Source organism: Benincasa hispida, chromosome 9, assembly GCF_027475165.1.
Source record: "Benincasa hispida cultivar pf3 chromosome 9, pf3_genome.v1.1, whole genome shotgun sequence".
NCBI classification, from domain to species: Eukaryota; Viridiplantae; Streptophyta; class Magnoliopsida; order Cucurbitales; family Cucurbitaceae; genus Benincasa; species Benincasa hispida.
This window is the reverse complement of record NC_143486.1, coordinates 16,070,637-16,089,179: the sequence shown is the minus strand read 5'-3', so window position 1 is coordinate 16,089,179 and position 18,543 is coordinate 16,070,637. Positions and strand designations below refer to the sequence as shown.

General features: G+C 35.6%; 1 long non-coding RNA gene across 1 annotated transcript; it reads right to left on the bottom strand.

The window, feature by feature from the left end:
- Positions 1-12,923: 12,923 nt before the first annotated feature.
- On the bottom strand, positions 12,924-13,830 carry LOC150033656 (uncharacterized). Its single transcript, XR_016532422.1, has 2 exons — positions 13,388-13,830; positions 12,924-13,283 (listed from the first exon to the last, which is right to left on the bottom strand). It is a non-coding gene; the product is annotated as an uncharacterized LOC150033656 (long non-coding RNA).
- Between the last annotated feature and the right edge of the window lie 4,713 nt (positions 13,831-18,543).

The following is an 18,543-nucleotide window of genomic DNA, read 5'->3' as shown; positions in this document are numbered from 1 at the left end:
TGTTAGGAAGCCACGTGGTGGCTTGTGTGTCGTTTGATTTGGGAACAGGGAGTAGACCGTGCGTTTTTTTTTTTCTCGAGAAAAGTAGACCGTGTGATTATTTATATAAATTAATTAAAAGAATATTCTGAACTAATTAATCATGAATCAAAACCCAGGTACATGTACATTTTCTTTTTAAAATTAATTTCTTTTTAGTTCCATATACATTTTGTTAACAACAAGGGGGTATATACATTGGATTGGGAAAATTTATTGGACCAACTTAAAAATTCAGATTGGTCGAATTGACTATCCAAATAATCTGAATAGGGTCTCCAACCCAATCCAACCCTTAAAATATAGATTGAGTTGGATTAGGTTGTTGGATTATTTATTTTTTTAATTACATTTTTTATTAACTTAAAATACTTAAATTTATGTACATCACATATAAATAACTAAATTTTCATGAAACTCAAATGTTAAATATCAAATTCAAGATATCTACTACAAACTTCAAATAAACATCATAAAATATATATGAGTTATAACTAACCCAGGGTTGGGTAGTTCGGGTTGTTCGGGTCATTTGAACACCCCTATTAACAACATTGTAGCATGATATATGTAGAATCGAGGATTTGAACTAAGGTGTCTCTTGAGATACTAAGGTTGATCATCCTCCAGATTTGGGAAAATTAGTTTTAACAATTACTACTCGTAGAAACTAGGATTTTATTAAAAGTAAGTGTAAATTGGATTTTTTATAGCTAATGAAAAATTGCAATGGGTGGCAAAATAGATTAACTATTTGCAATATGCCTTTGAAGTTTGTGAATTTGCAAATATACCAAAATCCTCACTTTCAGATCTTTATTTTAATTTATTCCAATTTTACCCTTTTTAACAAATTCGTTATTTTCCCTCTCGTTTTCTTCTATTCGGATTCTTTTTCCTTTTCCAAAATTATAGAGAAAAATAAGGATCTAAAATCCAGTTGGAAGGTTGCATATAATCATGGACATCAAATTCGTCGTTGAGGATGTTGTCGCTACCTCCATCATTAATGTCGAGATTACCGATGGTGGAAACTCTGTTACTCCTCGTCATCCTCCTCTCGATGGAGCGGATTTTTGAAATTCGGCAGGGATAGGACTTTTGTTGTAAACCTCAAACCCTGTTTTTCCTATATAAGTATGTTAATTAGTGTATTAAGTGCGATTGATTTATGATAAAACTATGATTGTAGGAAAAGGGTTTGAGAAGGACAAAAGAAGAAAAAAATAATTCTAAGTGTTGAAAGCATATGACTCTCGGGTAAGTAGTTGCTTGCGCACCTAGTAAAAAGAAGGAATGTGCCTACGTGTTGAACTTAGCGTTGAAGGCTTGATGGCCAAGGAAGTATACGACAACAAAATGCATTTGTTGAGGTTAGGTTGGGTGCAAAACTTACGTGAGGCAAGGAGTAGGCGCTGGCCAAGTGATGGCCGAGGATGAGACCAAGCGTGAGCAAGGATTATGCGCAGGTCAAGCTTTGTGTTGAGGTTAGAAGGCATGGATGCATACGACATTGGACAAGGTTGCCTTAGGCGCTATGGCAGTGTATGTGTGTGACGGTCGGGCAAGGGCGTGCGTACAAGTGAGGCTATGTGATGGCCGCAAGACTAAGCGATGGCATGGGGAGGTGCAGAAGCACGCGTTGCCCGAGTATGGTACATGCATCCGAGTGAGCCTTGTGTTGATGAATATTTGAAGAATGAGCTATGCGTTGGTGATTTAAGGAAGCCCTCAGCTTAATCACCGACCTAAGTGGGTCAGCTGTCGAGGTTAAGGAAATTAAACTCATTTATTGGGCTAGCTGGCATGTTAAGTTTAAGTTGAGGCATGCAGCTTCTACTATAAAAAGAAGTTTCATTTCAGGCTTCCGGTTTAGCCAATCCTTTCGTGAAAAAGAAAAGTTTTTAAAGTTCAATTGAAAGTTGATGAATGTTGTTGATGCTCTTAAGCTGCTGGAAGAAAAATCCTACGAAATCGAGTTGATATCTAAAGATTTTCTCAAGAAGGTCAAACTCTCGGGTGTTTGAGAACAAGGTGTGAAGATTGATTGATTTCAGTCAGATTAAGAAGAATTTGAAGTTCATATTTTAAGGTAAGCAAGTTAAGACATTTTAAATCAAGCTTGTAGAAGGAAATTTTCCAAAATAAAGTTTGGAAAAAGAGTTATTCGAGCTCAAAGTTGAATATGGATATTTTGGTTGAATAAGTAGGCAGTTGCTTCAGCTGAGTAAACAGGCAACTCGACCAGCCAGGCGGAAGTGCTGGTAGATTTGCGCGCAAGGACGAGGTTGGGGCTAGTCGTTGTGCTAGACGTGCGCGCAAGGGTTGTGCGAGGTTGTGAGCACAAGGTGTGAGCGAGGAAGCATGCACAGTTGCATTAGGTAGGAAGCGTTGGCACACAGGCAAGGTGCACAGCGCATATGCTTGTGAGTGAGGCTTAGCGCAAAGGGTGAACACTTATTGCTGCATCACCTAGCCATTCGACCTAAGGTATTCCTTGAGTATGCCATGTGTTGGTAGCCATGCATTGAGGGAAAGATTGGCACTCACGATTAAATGTTAAGCTTGTTTTTATATGTTAGGCTCATTGGGAAGTTAATAACATTTACCAAAAATGTTTATCATTTTTACCGAACACATGCCAATAGGGGAAGCTTATCAACCCTATAAAAGACGTCCAAGATAGTGAGTGACAAACTAAGTGTTTACAAATGTTTAGTAAATGCATGTTGATTTAAAAGATTAGTTTCATACTTGTCTTCATTTCTAAGTATGATTAAAACGGTTTCCAAGCAAACTAGCTTCCAAAGATTTTTGAATGCATATTTAGTTTAAAGGTGTTTATGAAAGCATGATTTAAGTATTTCCATTCTTAATGTTCACGAGGCATGTGTTGATAGTTTTCATGCTATACGATGAATTTGATTTTAGCATATGACTTAAGGAACTTATGCTTTCAAGTATGCTTATCTCAAAGAATGAGTTTTGTGATGATTACGATGAACTCGATACAGAAGGACTTAAAAAGGTATTTGGACTCTAGTACCTAAGGTATGATGGTACTTAGTTATTACCATGTGCACGTAGGTAGAATTGATATTGGTTGTGTTGAGGTTACTCTGTACCAACTAAGGTTTGGCATTGAGGGATTAAGCAAAAGGGTTCTCTCTCAACTAAGGATTACGTCAATTAATGATTTCCAACAGTTTTATGTTTAAAGGTTTTAAGTATGAGTTTACTTGGTAGTTTTCAGTACATATATTTTATATGTTCACCCATTGGGCCAGTAGCTCACTCTTTCAAATGTTTCATTTTCCCTAGGTAGTGGCCATCTTGTTAATAAAATAAGTGTTATTTTATAAGCATATACTCAATACAATAAACTAAGATCCTAGGTTATTTTGTGTAATTTAAACTAGTATGTAGATACATACAAGTGGATCTTGTTTAAATAATAACCAAAACAGTTTGTAGTAGATGGATAAGGCTAGGTACCTTATCCTGGTGACACTACAAATATGGCCCGCTTTGTAGGTGTTACAAGTGTTGTAAAGTGTTACAAATGATCTGATCCTGATCATTCATCTAGAGACATGTGAGAGAGGGTATCTTATACAAAAAGTTTGTATAAGATAGGACCACGAAATGATTAGTTTCTTTATATAACGCCGTTAATAATAAAGACTTACATTTCACTAGGATGACCATAGGTGACATGACTTGAATCCTAAGTGAGTTGTGTACTCTTACTCATGAAGGCGGTCATTTAATTTGTATGGGTGAGAGTGGCCAGATTGCCAACTTAATAAGCATACCATTTTAAGGATTGGTCTGACTGGGGCGTTGGGAATATAGCTACACGAGACAGAATTCACTCCTTAACCGATACAAGGGCATTGCTCCCCTAAGGGCTGATTCCGGGGCATGAACATAGTGGTCACTCTCTCCTTTGATCCGAGAGGGACTTGGTCATAGTTGGACTATGACTTATTGTTCATTAGAGGGATCAGTGGTACTTAAGAAGTTAGATGTAAATATAAGGGCAAAACGGTAATCTTGGCCCAGTTGTACTTACGAGCAATTTTTGAAAGGTCATCGCTCTGTTGATTGGTTATATCCAATGAACATAAAAATATATCTGTAATGCGAAAAATGTAGCTATCGGTCTTTAGTGGAATGACCGGCAGTTAGTAGATGTTGGGTAGTTTAATTAATTATCCAACGATTGTTGGAGCTTTAATCTACAGGTCCATGAAGTCCCTTCTGTAGTTCAACAGGGATTTAATAGAGAATTATTTTTTAATTAATTTGAAGTGTTCAAATTAATTGAGGGAATTAATTGTATATGATATAATTAATTAAATTAATTATAAATGTGATATAGTTTATTTGATACATTATAATATAAAGTAATATGAGAGGAATTTGAATATGATTCAAATACTAATTATATGAATGAGATTCATGTAATTAAATTTAACATAAATATTATTTATATTAAATTCCATAATTATGTTGAGATGAATTAAATATTTGAATATGATTCAAATACTAATTATGTGAATGAGATTCATAATTATTTATATTAAATGCCATGTATTAATGAAAGAAAATAACACTAGATTATATTGTATTCGATACAATATAAAACTATAGGTTATATGTTATATTTGATATAACATATAGTATACATATATATAATAAAATAGTTATTATATATTATTATTAATTTAATTAAAGGGGGGAGTTACAACTACTCCATATTTTTCTCTCATCTTTTTATGTGCAAAGAGTTATGGTTGTCTTCTTCCACAAAAAGTGGACCTGATATTTGGTTCTCTGAAAAAAAAAAAAAAAAACTCACTGCCAAAAAAAAAAAAAAAATGCAGAGAAGAAAGGTTCTTCTTTTCCCTTTATCAATCCTCTCTTTCCCTTTACCAAATCTAAGGCTGAGCCCATACCTCCTACAAATTCTCAAACCCTAAAGAGAATATAAGAGGCTTATTTTTAGTAGTGTCCCATTTGGGAGATCCGTTCGTGTCTTTGTTCGAGGGATTACATGAAGAAAAGGTTTCTTCAAAGGTAAAGTTTTTTCTTCTCCCTTCTATCTAATTAGAAAAGCATGTTGTAGGTTAAATTTTAATGCATAATCCTTATTTTTTTAATTCTGTAATTTTTGTAAGTTCTGTGAAAAACGAAAATTGGGACCGATCCCCGCATTGAGCTGCATAAACCTTCAATGGTTTTCCCTTCATATCTCTCCAGAGATTAGCTACCCTGCTACTCTGCCACTAAATAACTCAACTTAAAACTCAAAGACATGAGTGAAGTTTAGGTGTTTATCATAGTTATGTCCTTACTTATGTTATGTTCACGCTTAAGGACTTGTAAAGGGTTTTGGGAACCTAGTAGGTTTTGATTTCTGTAATTATGTCATATGTACAGTGTATATACTGGACCTGGTCACTCAAGTTATTTTATTAAGTTACATTCAGATTTGTTTTGTAGTAGTATCTTATATCCAGGATTCTTTAAGTAGGTTAAGAAAGTCTAGAAAGTCTAGATAGGTAGCAAGGTCCATAAACACTGCTAGGGCATTCGTCAGACCGAACGAAATCATAATGAACTCATAATGCCCATATCTCGAACGGAATGCTGTCTTGGGTATATCACCATCCTTTATCCTCAACTGATGGTATCCTGACTGAAGATCTTAAGGAAATTGGATTCGAGATTTCCATGAGTAGCGGAAGAAAGATTATTCCAAATCACAATCATGAATGAACGTACATTTACAGTCGACTTCAAACAAGCGATTATACAATTCATATAGAAATTACAGCATGAAAACTCAAATGCACAAAGGGAAAAACTATACGAACAATTGAATATGCGTCTCCACGCTCCTTGGCACACGACCGCTCAAACAACAGCAACCTCGAACGCTCGATCTACACGACCGCAACACAGCACGAACTCTTCGCACTCGTCCTCAACGATCGCCTCGGTCACGAACTCCTTAGCAACAGCACGAACGGCCTCCAGAAAACCTCGATGGTATCGAGTTGAGTCCGACACCACCAACAAAGCTACCTTGGTATTCTTGGTGTGAGAATCCAGAGGGTGGGTTCTGTTCAAACTTGGAATGAGGCAGACAAAGGAGGAAATACCGATCGCTACACAACTGGGCAAGTGGGAGATGGCGGAGACCTATCGTATAGGTCGATGCCTAATCGTTTAGAGAAAGCTATGCGATCGTCTAGCAAAAGCTATGCGGTTATCTAGCAAAAGCTATGTGATCGTTTAGCTCGGTCTGTCGCCTACAGACTCTACACAATCGTTTAGTTTGGACAAGCGATCGTCTAGAAAAACTATGCGATCGTTTAGCTCGCCACTGCACGATCGTTTAGCTCGCCATTGCACGATCATTTAGCTCACCTAGCCGTCATTCAGTAAATCCGTATTTACTTGACGACTACCGTGAGATCCATTTTTTTCGCCGAGAAAAATCTCAAAAAATTTTATCAACCTTTTTTAAACTTCTTATTCAAAATAGGAAAACCACGTTCCTTTTAAACTCATGGTTACCATGAATCCAATAACCACCCACTTACTTGGTTATTAAAGAAAAAGAATTAATTATCCAATAATTAATATTATTATAAATATAAATGATAACCAACTTATCATACTATATTTATAACCTATAGTTTTAATATTTCATCTCATGAAGCATAAAAACCATAGTTCTTTTTCTATTCCATGGTACTTAATGTAAATCTCATATACATCAATCCTCCACTAGATGTATCTCAAACATCATACCGATTATATCATATATAATCAAAATACCTCTTGTCAATTTGAACATTTCAAAACAACACCAAGAACTGATCCTCAATTGAATTCATTGAGCTACCGAGGAGACCTTATGGACCTGTAGCTCGAAGCTTCAACGGTACGTGAATAACTGACTAAACTCTTTAGTCACAGGATCCACCATCCGTTAACTGTCAGGCACTCCACTAAAGACCAACAGTTGAACTCTCCTTACCACAAATATCTTGTGTGTCCATCTTAACCAATTAGCAGTGCGACAACCCTTCACAGATCGCTCGTAAATACAGCTGGGCCAATAACGTTATACCCCTATAGTTACATCTATCTCCTTAAGTACCACTGATCCTTCTAATGAATTTAAGTCATAGTCTTACTATGACTGAGTCTTCTCTTCCAAAAAGAAGTTGTGGCCACTATGTTCAATCCCCGGAATCAGCTCTTAAGAGAGCAATCTCTCTACTTATCTCTGCTTCGGGAAAGGAGTGAATTCCATTTTGTAGATAGAGTTCCCAACTCCCAGATTAGACAAGTCCCCAAAAGGATAGGCATGTTGAGTTGGTAATCTGGTCACTCTCACCCATACTAATCAAAGGACTGCCCTCAAAGGCAGAAGTTTCCAAAACACTCGGAATTGAGGTCGTGTCACCTATGGTCGTTTAGGTGAAATGTAAGTCTCTAGTATTAATGGCGTTATATATAGAGTTTAGTCATCTCGTGGTCCATGTCTTATACAAACTCTTTGTATAGAACACCCTCGTTCGCACGTCTCCACATGAATGGTTAGGATCTACCATCTATAGTAGTTTACAACACTTGCAAATCTCTACAAAGCGGGCCGTATCCGTAGTGTCACCAGGATCAGGTATCCCACCATAATCCTTATACTACAGACCTATTTAGGTTATCACTTAAGGCATGATCCACTTGTATATCACATATACATGCTTAAGTTCACATAAGATAACCAAGGAGCTTTGTTTATTGGATGTGTATAAATGCTAGAATTAAATAACACTTATTTTATTCATTAAACAATGTGTATCTTTACAAAACAATGAGACTCCGGGAGAATTAGGACACCAATCCCAACAAGATCAATCTTTGAGAACTGTAGCTCCCTGCAAATGGTTGAACAAGTCATCAATCCTGGGAAGTGGATATTTATTCTTTATGGTCACTTTATTTAATTCTCTATAGTCAATGCACAGACGCAATGATACATCCTTCTTCTTTACAAAAAGTACTAACGCACCCCATGGTGATACATTGAGTCGTATGAAGCCCTTATCCAACAACTCTTGCAACTGGACTTTAAGTTTCCTCAACTCTGCTGGTGCCATCTTGGATGGAGCTTTCCAAATGGGAGTTATGCTTGACTCCAACTCAATAGAAAAATCTATCTCCTGCTGCGGGGGCAATTGATAACGGGCATTAATGCACGTTATTACAGCGCAAAGATATAAAACAATGAAGGATTGTGATGGTAAAAATATATAAAATTGCGTCCAAAAGCATTAAATTTATAATATTACGATCGCATGCATCCATCGCATTAAAAACAACTAACTTATGTATTTTGTGCAGAAAATACGTTGGCGCAAGGCGGAATTGCGATCCAAAGAAATTAATGTCTGAGCGCATTAAGAGATTGCGACCGCAAGGCTATACGATCATTTGCGTTCGCGAAAATCTGCTCAAGAAGGTGGCCGCATAGAGCCAATGCATCAAAGTGAAAGCTTAATAAATCACAATGGGACAAAAAGCTGATGACGGTCAATTTTGAATTAAGTTGACAAGCCATTAACGACACTGTAGCAAGTACACTCAACTTTTCGGTGATAATTATTCGGCGCATCAAATAGAGAATTAATGACATCCCATCAGTACAATCATTTGAGAAAAAAAGCTCTTCACCCTGAAGCTCTATAAATACCGAAGGCCACCTTCATTGAAGGAGTTTGGTTTTTCATTCCAGTTGAGCCATATAGAAGATAGTTAGCCCTTATTTATAGTTTCCTTATACTTAGAAGACAGAAGCAAGAGAAGAGAGAAGATGCTGGAAGATCATCCTGGTCAGCTCGAGAGAGTGCCAAGGAGCGTGGAAAATAGAGAGAGGGCCGACTCTTGCGAAAGCAAGAATATCTTTTGAGCAGGGTAGAGAAAACAGTGTAAAAGCCTTGGGAAGAAAGAAATTGCTAATAGGCTCCTTATCTTTATTTCACATTGTCATTCTGTATTTCGATTTCATTTATAGAATGGAACATGCATTTCTACATCTATTCACCCTCTTTACAATACGCATGAGTAACTAAACTTTTGAATGGGTTGAGAAGTACTTAGCTAACATGACCTAGGATCTTCATTGCATGCGATTATCTTGTCTTATGTTGCGTCCATGACCCCTTTAGAGCTACTTGAGAGAGAGTCTAAAGAAAGAACCTAAAACTTGAAAGAGCTAGGTTAGAATCTAGACTTGAGAAAGTAAGATTAGATCTGCATAAACAAGAGATAGAGACTTAGAGATAAGCTCTATTTGCCAACATGTATCGCATGCACCCTAGAAATAGGTTATGGTAGTATGCGGTCGCCTTGTGTATGTGTATGCCATTCATCATCGCATAAACAAAAATAAAGTCTTAGACGTAGATCCTATAGACATCATCGCATACATCACATGCGTTCTAAAACTAGAAGCCATAGCATTTGCATTGAAAGATGACTTGTTGTTGTATGTATGTAGCATGATCGCATAACATGAATGCAATCTTAGGAAGTGTTTGCTAAAAACCTTCTCAACCCGTTTCCTTGCATACTCATTGTACTTTCGTATTATTAACTTTTTTCTCAAATCCGCCTCATAAACTTTATTCTTTAAACAATATACCAACCAACGCATTGATTTATTTGTTACCGCAAAATAATCGAAAATTACCATCGCATATTGTTTCCTTAGTCCTTGTATTTGACCCTGGGCTTACCAGGTAACTCAGTAGGATTTATACTTGGATCTTGCTGCGAAAACTTGCATGCACAATGCATATTCCACCATCAAATTCTACACCATTATTTCATGGCATTAACAACGCATCAGCAGTCCGGGAAGATCCTCTGGAAAAACATCTAGAAAGTCTCTTACTACTAGTTCTGAAGTCAATGAGACTTCAGTCTCTCCAGTGTCAACCACACTGGCTATAATACCCTAGGCTCCTTGGTCAAACAGTCTATTGACCTTCAATGCTGAAATCACTTTGGGTAGGACCACAGTCCCAACCTCCTTAAACATAAACTGGCTTTGGTAGAAGGGTTAAAGATGATCTCCATACGAGAGCAATCTATGCTGGCATGATTAGCAGCTAACCAATCCATGCTCAGTATCACATCAAAATCATGCATGTCTAGAATTATCAAGGTTACATCTAATGCATGATTTTCTATCTCGACTTGACATGCCTTTATCTTTTTAGTAGCTAACATGATTTCTCCTGATGGAGTGGAAATTGACAGAGTATACTGTAAGGGTTCTGATCTTAACATGGCATGCTTTACAAATGTTGAGTATATGAAAGAGTGCAAAGAATCGGAGTCAAACAAAACTAGAGCATGGTATCCCAAGATGGGAAGCATACCTATCACAATTGTGCCTGACTTCTCGGCCTCACGCCGAGTAGTATAAAACACTCTACCCTGTTGTTGTTGACGACTTGGGCCTCCTAAAACAAGCTTGTGGGCTGGCCCCTGATCTCAGACACGTTCCTCCTTGGGCATTTCTCTGACATATGCCCCTTCTGACCACACCGGAAACAAACTCCAACACTAGCCAGACAATGCCCCCAATGACATCTACCATAGGTTGTAGAAATCGGCTTATCTTTCTTGACAGTTACAGCTTGAGAGACCTATTGTCCCCACTGACGCGGAGCATTAACTGCATTCTGTTTCCTTTGTTGAGGCTCATGAGCCCTTGGCTCAACCTTCCTTTTCTAACCTGTAGAGGTCCTAATTCCAAGCGATTTTCTGTACTCTTCTCCATCATGGGAGTCAGCATCAATCCTCATGGCTGCCCATAGTGCCGCAACATATGTCTTGTGGTCCAAGGCATGTACCATACCTCGCAATCCACTCCTCAGACCCTGGATGAACCTCTATGTCCTTGTTACCTCGGTGGCTACCAACTTAGGGGCAAAGTGGGATAGCTTATCAAATTCTTGCTCATATTCCTCCACCGGCATAACACCTTGTTTCAAATTCAAGATCTCTGCTTGCTTGTTATATCAGGTGTTGGCTGATAAATATTTCTCGTAAAAATGTTCCTTAAACTGCTCCCAGGTCGCAAGTCCTCCACTGGTATCAATCATTTTCTCCATTGAACGCCACCAAATTTCTGCGTTGCCAATCAGCATAAAAACTACACATTGGAGCTTGTGCCCTACCGGGCACCTCATATAACGAAAAATCGTCTCAATTGAGGACAGCCACATTTTTGCTTTAGTGGGATCCTTCAATGATCTATCGAATGGACAAAGGTTAAACTTCCTGAAATCCCTTGAGTGCTTAGCTTCATGGGACAGACCCTGTTGCAACTGGGTCTGCTGCAACTGAACTGGTGGTACTTGCTCATTCTGAGCCTGGTTCTAGGCAGTCTGTTCTGCCATCGTATTACGGATCAACTTCTGTAGTCTTTCCATCAAGGAGGACGCAATGACTTCCCCAATTCTTTCATCTATTGCCTTTTCATCATCTTGAGTCATAGGTGGATTCAGAGCTGTGGAGACAGTATGGCTACCATCGGCTGCCTCTTCCTACACCCTTGGCAGGGAAGGATCCTGAACTTGTGGATGTTGCACTTGGAGGTCCTGAACCCCTCCTCTAACTGATTTTCTTGGTCTGAGCTTAGGTGCCATGTCCTGTCATGAACTCACAAATCAGCTCTCTTTCTCTGGATCTTTCTTAAGAAAACATGCTACTGAAAGATTACATCAATTAATCTCATGCATGTACTGAAAACTTTCAATAGTAGGACATACCTGGCGATGATGAGGAATCTGTTACTGGGTCACAGGGACTATCTAGACTTACGTAGTAAGTCAGTCTTCAGAACCCAAAACATGGGCTCTGATACCGACTGTAACGACCCAACCCCTAGGACTCAAGCTAAGTCGTTATTAAACACATTCATGCATTGAAGTTAAAAGGACATCCTTTTTATAGTGAAATAAATGTTAAATAAATAATGTAGCTTAAAAGATTTTTATTAAATCCAAATAATAAATTCAAATGATAGGGTATCCAAAAGTCATAAACTGAAATAAATAATTTTGGAAGCAAATCTCAACAGTAAGTTCCAAATACCAAAACTGAAAGTGAATAAAAACATAAAGAAAATCTTGAAATATGAGTGGAAGCTTAAAACTGGTCCCCAGTGACTCGTTCAAGGATTCCTCGTGTCATTCGCCAGTGTGACCTTACCCTTACCTGAAATATAAATATGAGAAAGGGTGAGTATAAAATACTTAGTAAGTAACCCCACTACTGGGGTCAGGCTAGGCATATATGTCCTCTAGATGCCTACCTTCTGTGGAACATATAAACTTCTCTAGTCCTTATGAGATGTGTATATACATGAATTACTGCATTTCATCCTACTGTAGTTAAGTATACCCACTACCTCTAGTAAGTCCCGTAGGACCCACAACCTCTAGTGAACCCTGAAGGAGATACCACCTCTAGTGAATCCCGAAGGAAACACGACCTCTGGTGAATCCCGAAGGAAAGCACCGCCTCTAGTGAATCTCAAAGGAAACACAACCTCTGGTGGATCCCGAAGGAAACCCCACTTCTAGTGAATCCCGAAAGACACACAACCTTTGGTGAATCCCGAAGGAAAGCACCACCTCTAGTGAATCCCAAAGGACACACAACCTCAAGTGGCCATCTAACTAATCAGTGAGGACACTATCACGATCTCAACGTCACAAGTATCATAGCATGGTTCTAAAATATACATGTACATACAACCCATCAACCTCAAATCAAACATACTCATAAAATAAAATATACTTTAATCATGCTAGCAATCAAACATCTTTATGTACATCTAGTCCTTTCAAACCTCAATCAATGAAGGCATACATAAACATCATGATCACTAATAATCTTCAATAAATCATAATTATCATTATCTGATTTCTTACCTCGAATTGAAATTCCAAAAAAAATTAATCCAAATAATCAAACACCAGCAGCAACTCAAATTAACGTTCCCAAACTGTGTCGAAATTGGTCTTCAAATTTATGAACACGACCTTAAAATCTTCCCAGACTTGAATCCACTTACAAAATCACGACAAAACTGAGAACAAACCCACTGGACAGCAACACCGACTTTCTTGAAACCACGATTTCAACTTAAAAAATTTAAGGATAAAATCAGTCATTGCCCAAGGCTTAAATCAATATTAATGGACATCCAAAACAACCCCAATCTTATCCAAAACAAACCAACTAATACCTGAAGTCAACTTCTCTGGCGAGACACGACAGATTCTGACGATGAACAGGGCTGCGTGGCGAGGAAGGCGGCAGACGGAAGGCTGGTTCGAACGACGCTAGTGCGGTGTGAGGGGGGTTGGGCCGTTAGGCGTCAGGCTGAAGGCTGGCTTGACCGGCGCTAGTGCGACGAGCGGCGACTAGCAGACAGCTCTGGCGCGCGGCGTAGGGCGGCTAAAGACTCACGGCTGGGACTTCGACACCGGACAGACGTGAAGCACGCGGCTGGCTGGGCTTGCGCAACCCGAAGGCGAGGGAAAAGGGGAGGCTTAGGCGCGGGTCTAACGGAGAGTGGCAGCTTCGACGCGAACTTTTAAGCAAGGAGGCGACACGGCTGGAGGCGTCAACCAGGCAAACACGTGCGACGGAGAAGACTGGAGAGGGAAACGGAACAGGGGGGTCACGTGACGAAGAGAGAGGGAAGGAGTTTGATTTTTAAAAAGAAAAGAAGATTATTTTAAATAAAGAAAAATAAACTTTATTTTATTTTATTCCCTTTTATTTCATTTTATTCAAACATTTCCTTCAACATAAGAATATATATATATATATATTAAAACTCTTTCCTTTTTCTCTTCCAATTCCAAAATCAAAATCAAATTAATTTCTTCAATTTAAATTAAATTTTTTATATTAACCTAAAAATCAAAATAATTCGACATAAAACCCAAATTTTCCTTTAAACGAACTGAATTTCAAAATTAACAATGTCCTCAATTATTAAAAAAAATGTTGAATTTAAATTAAGAACACTCGGAATGTTACAACAAAGGTAGTAATGCTGAAATCCCATTGCTTTGAAACTATGTGTTTGCATGCTTGTTACTCAAATTAATGTAATTAGAGTTTAATGATTTTGTTAGCTTCCATGTATTGCATGTTTACTTTATCACACCTTTCGTTATCAATCTTGTCATATTTTTTTGGAGTTCTAACTTCTCAAAATATGTACTAACTTTCTCTATTGTATTTAATTTAACTTTTATATATACTAGTTCGATATTACATGTATAGTGTTATGAATAAGGGACTTTGTCTCCTATAAAAATCATAAGACAGTTATAAAAATTTTAGAAGTTGGAAGGGGTAAAAATAAAAGTTATTTTATATTAATTATGGCTAATTCTGTTTAAAATATAGAGTTACTTGCAAAAATAATAATAATAATAATAATAATAATTAGGCAGGTAGCCTACACATTTGTTATTTGCGAAAAAAAGAAGAAGCAAACAACGATGCCCAACCACATATAAAAGAAAATGTAAAATGTCATAAATATCCTCGCTATTCAAATAACGAATGACAATACTTGATACACTACTGATATACACTTACTGTTATATTTGATATACTTGATAATGATGCACTTTATTGATATACTTGTCAATTATGCACCTGTTTATATTGCTAATAAACTTGATACATTTGATTGATATACTGTTGATAAACTTGTCAATCATACACTCATTTATACTACTAATAAATTTGATACAGTTGATTGATATACTTGATAATGATACAGTTGATTGATATACTTGATAATGATACACTTGAATGATATACTGCTAACCTTGATAATTATGCACTCGTTTGTAATGTTGATACACTTGATGGACATAATGTTAATAAATTTGATAATTACGCATTCGTTTATATTGTTGATTTAGTTAACTGATATATTATCTATAAACTTAATGATGATGCAATCGTTTATACTGTCTATATACTTAATTGATTTAGTGTCAAGAAACTTAATAATGATGTACTCGTTTGTATTGTTGATACATTTTACTGATATAATGTTAATTAACTTTATAACGATGCACTTTGTTTATGCGTTGAAACACTTAACTGATATATTGTTGATATAGTTAATAATGATACATTGATTTATAATGTTAATATACTCTAAGATTATACATTGGCTTATACTATTCATACACTTGATATAAAATATATCAAGTTTAGATTTAAAAAGAAGAAAAGAAAAAAAAAAAAAAAAAAAAAAAAAAAAGTCACCCAATTGTCTTCTTCCTTGCACGCAATAGACTAGCCTCACATCTCTCTCTTTTGTCAATCATCGTTGCTGCCCACGCCTTCCATCATCTACCACCGCCACATGTCTGGTCGCTACAAGTAAGCTCATCTCATCCATTTCTCTTTATCTTTTTTCTTTCCCTGTTCCAACCGAACCGAGGAATAAAAGCACAAGTTTGTTAAAAGGGCAAAGTTTCAGAATTTTTTCGTATAAGCAATTTTTCATACATCCGAGATAATAATAGTATCAATTTAAACCCTGAAATTTAGAATAGTATCAATTTTAACTCTATGCTAATAATTGTATTAATTTAAATCATAAAGTATATCAATGTAAATCTAATTTTTTTTTTAAGTATATTAATTTACACATTGCCATTATATCCTACCCCTATTATCCCACATGTGCATCACACATTGGAAGTGCAATAAAAAATTGAAAAAATAATGTCCTCGAACAAAATGGAAAAAAAAAAAAACTCGATCAATTGGTTTATTTTGGTTTTTCATTATAAGATTGGATTTTTTGGTTTGTATATGTAGAGAATACTTGGTTTTTCATTATAAGATTGGACTTTTTGGTTTGTATATGTAGAGAAAATCAAGAAATATTGGTTCTTAACAATTTTTATTGGAAAAAACTAATCAAAATCAAATCGGATTGAGAGTACATATATACTCTTAAAAATACATTCTAACCTTAGTTATCTTTTAATATTTTAAATATTGAACTGGATTTATATTTCTTACTTGGGGGGAAATCCAATTATTGTGGAGCAGATGAATTTATTATTTAGGAAAAGTGTCAAAAATAAAACAAATTAAGATTTAGAATATAAATTTCCTCTACAATTTCTAGGATTGGCAATGTGGTTGGGCGAGAACGGGGATACACTCCCCATCCCCGTCCGCGTGTGGATTTTTAATCCATGTCTCCATCCCATTTTCCGTTTTAAAGAATTGGAGTTGGGGTCGGAAATCTCCATAGAAAAAATTTCTCGTCTATTGTTTTTTATTTAAAATCAATAAATTTTTGTTTTATATTAAAATGATACACTTTTTAGGTAACAAGTTAGTATTATTATTGTTTTATTTATTTAAATTAATAATAAAAATAAATTTTAACATTTCTTCTTTAATAAAAAGTTAAAAATTAATTATATTATGAAATGAACTAAACAAGTAAAAATAAAAATAAAAACAAAAATGCTTTAAAGCTACTGATATATATGTGTATGTGAGATTTATATATTATTCTAGGAAATTTTTAATGGGTAACAAATTTAAAAGGTAGAATTGCACTTTAGAATTTAAATTGATATAATTTCCAAAGTTCAAGCTTATAATGATATTTGCACTATATTATATATTACTTATAACAATATAAATACAACATAGCAAAAGGGCTAGCATAAACATTAAAAAACGCAATGACCACTAGAAATTTAGAATTTTCTCATATAAATTATAATCAATAGCAATGTTTCAACTTTTTATTGTTTGGATAATTGTAATCCACTCACAATTTTAACTTTTAGTTATTTATTATTGCAATTCCATATTAAAAAAAAGTTACAAATCACTTTTAGTCCCTAAACTTTCATATAAGTAACGATTTGGTCCCTAAACTTTGGTTTGTAACAATTTAGATCTTATACTTTAAATTTTGACAATTTAGTCCCTAAACATCACTATGTAACAATTTAGTCAATGAACTTTAGAATTTGTAATAATTTAATCCCTATAATGGAAATTAGTAATATGGTTTAATGAGATTTCTGTTAGTATAATTTCTTTAAATCTATATTAAATAGATTAACTCTAGGATCATTCATGTCAAATTGTCAAAAATTAATAACATACTGGATTCTATTGAGAGATTGATGATAGCTTCAAGATGATAATAGTTTTAATATGACTACTGTCTTCCTCAACCAAATCTCCGAATGCCCTTAATGGGATATCTCTTTAGATGAGATTAAAAAAATAGCATATTATTTTGGTATATTAGGGACATAGCCTTATGGTCTCTTTATATATACTAGTTCAATTAGGATTCTCATTAAACCCTAATCAACTAAGAATGAACTTTTACCTATTAAGTCCATACTCATTTAAGAATCTAGGGCATTAATTAAATATATCACATAGTAGAGTCCAATCTAATAAAATAACCCAATGTGATAAAATAAGTCACACATGTAGATCATGCTTTAATTATACATCTTATTTTTTAAATATATCCAACAATCTCCCACTTGGGCTATGTTTTTGTGCCTGATGTAATTATATCCTATAAATCTTAAGTGTGTATAAACATGTTATTTCAATAATATAATTCTCCTTTATTTATATCTAGTCCATCTCCTGCATTAGTAAGGAATCAAGGCGGCTTTTGTCATTACCTTTGTAACTAAACCTTATGAGACTGAGTCAATTTATAGTGGGCGGTTTTATTTTGAGTATTTTGTATGAAAAGTATATAAGTATGCTATGATTTGTGAAATATGTTGGCATGATCTATTTTGTTTGACTATAATTTTAAAAATGCTTTGAATAATGATTTCTGAATTCTTGTGAATTTATATGAACTTGAATTATTAATATGTAGTTCAGAGCCTGATATTGCCTTACTGTAATTTGTATGGTTTGTAAATGAACCTGATGGTGGTGGTTTTGAGGTTTTTAATGATTTGTGAAAATGTTCCAAGCTATTGAGTCTTGTACCCATGAGATGTGATTTCCCTGTGGGTTATGTGAATGTGTTTCCGTAGTGCCACTGTGGTTGTGCACTAGAAGAAATTCGGGCTTTAATGTCGGTTGAAAAAAGTGAAATTAGATGTATAATGTCGGTTTTTAAAAAAGAAAACGGATCTTTAATGTTGGTTTTAAACTGACATTGAAGATGGGCTTTAATGTCGGTTTAAAACCGACATTAAAGGTGTAATGTTTTTTTTCTTATTTTATTAAATAATATAATCCTAAATCGCGGCTCATTCTCTTCTTTACCTTTCACGCCGACACTAAATAATATAACCCTAAATCGCCATTGCTCCTTCTCTTCATTATCAGCTTTCTTCC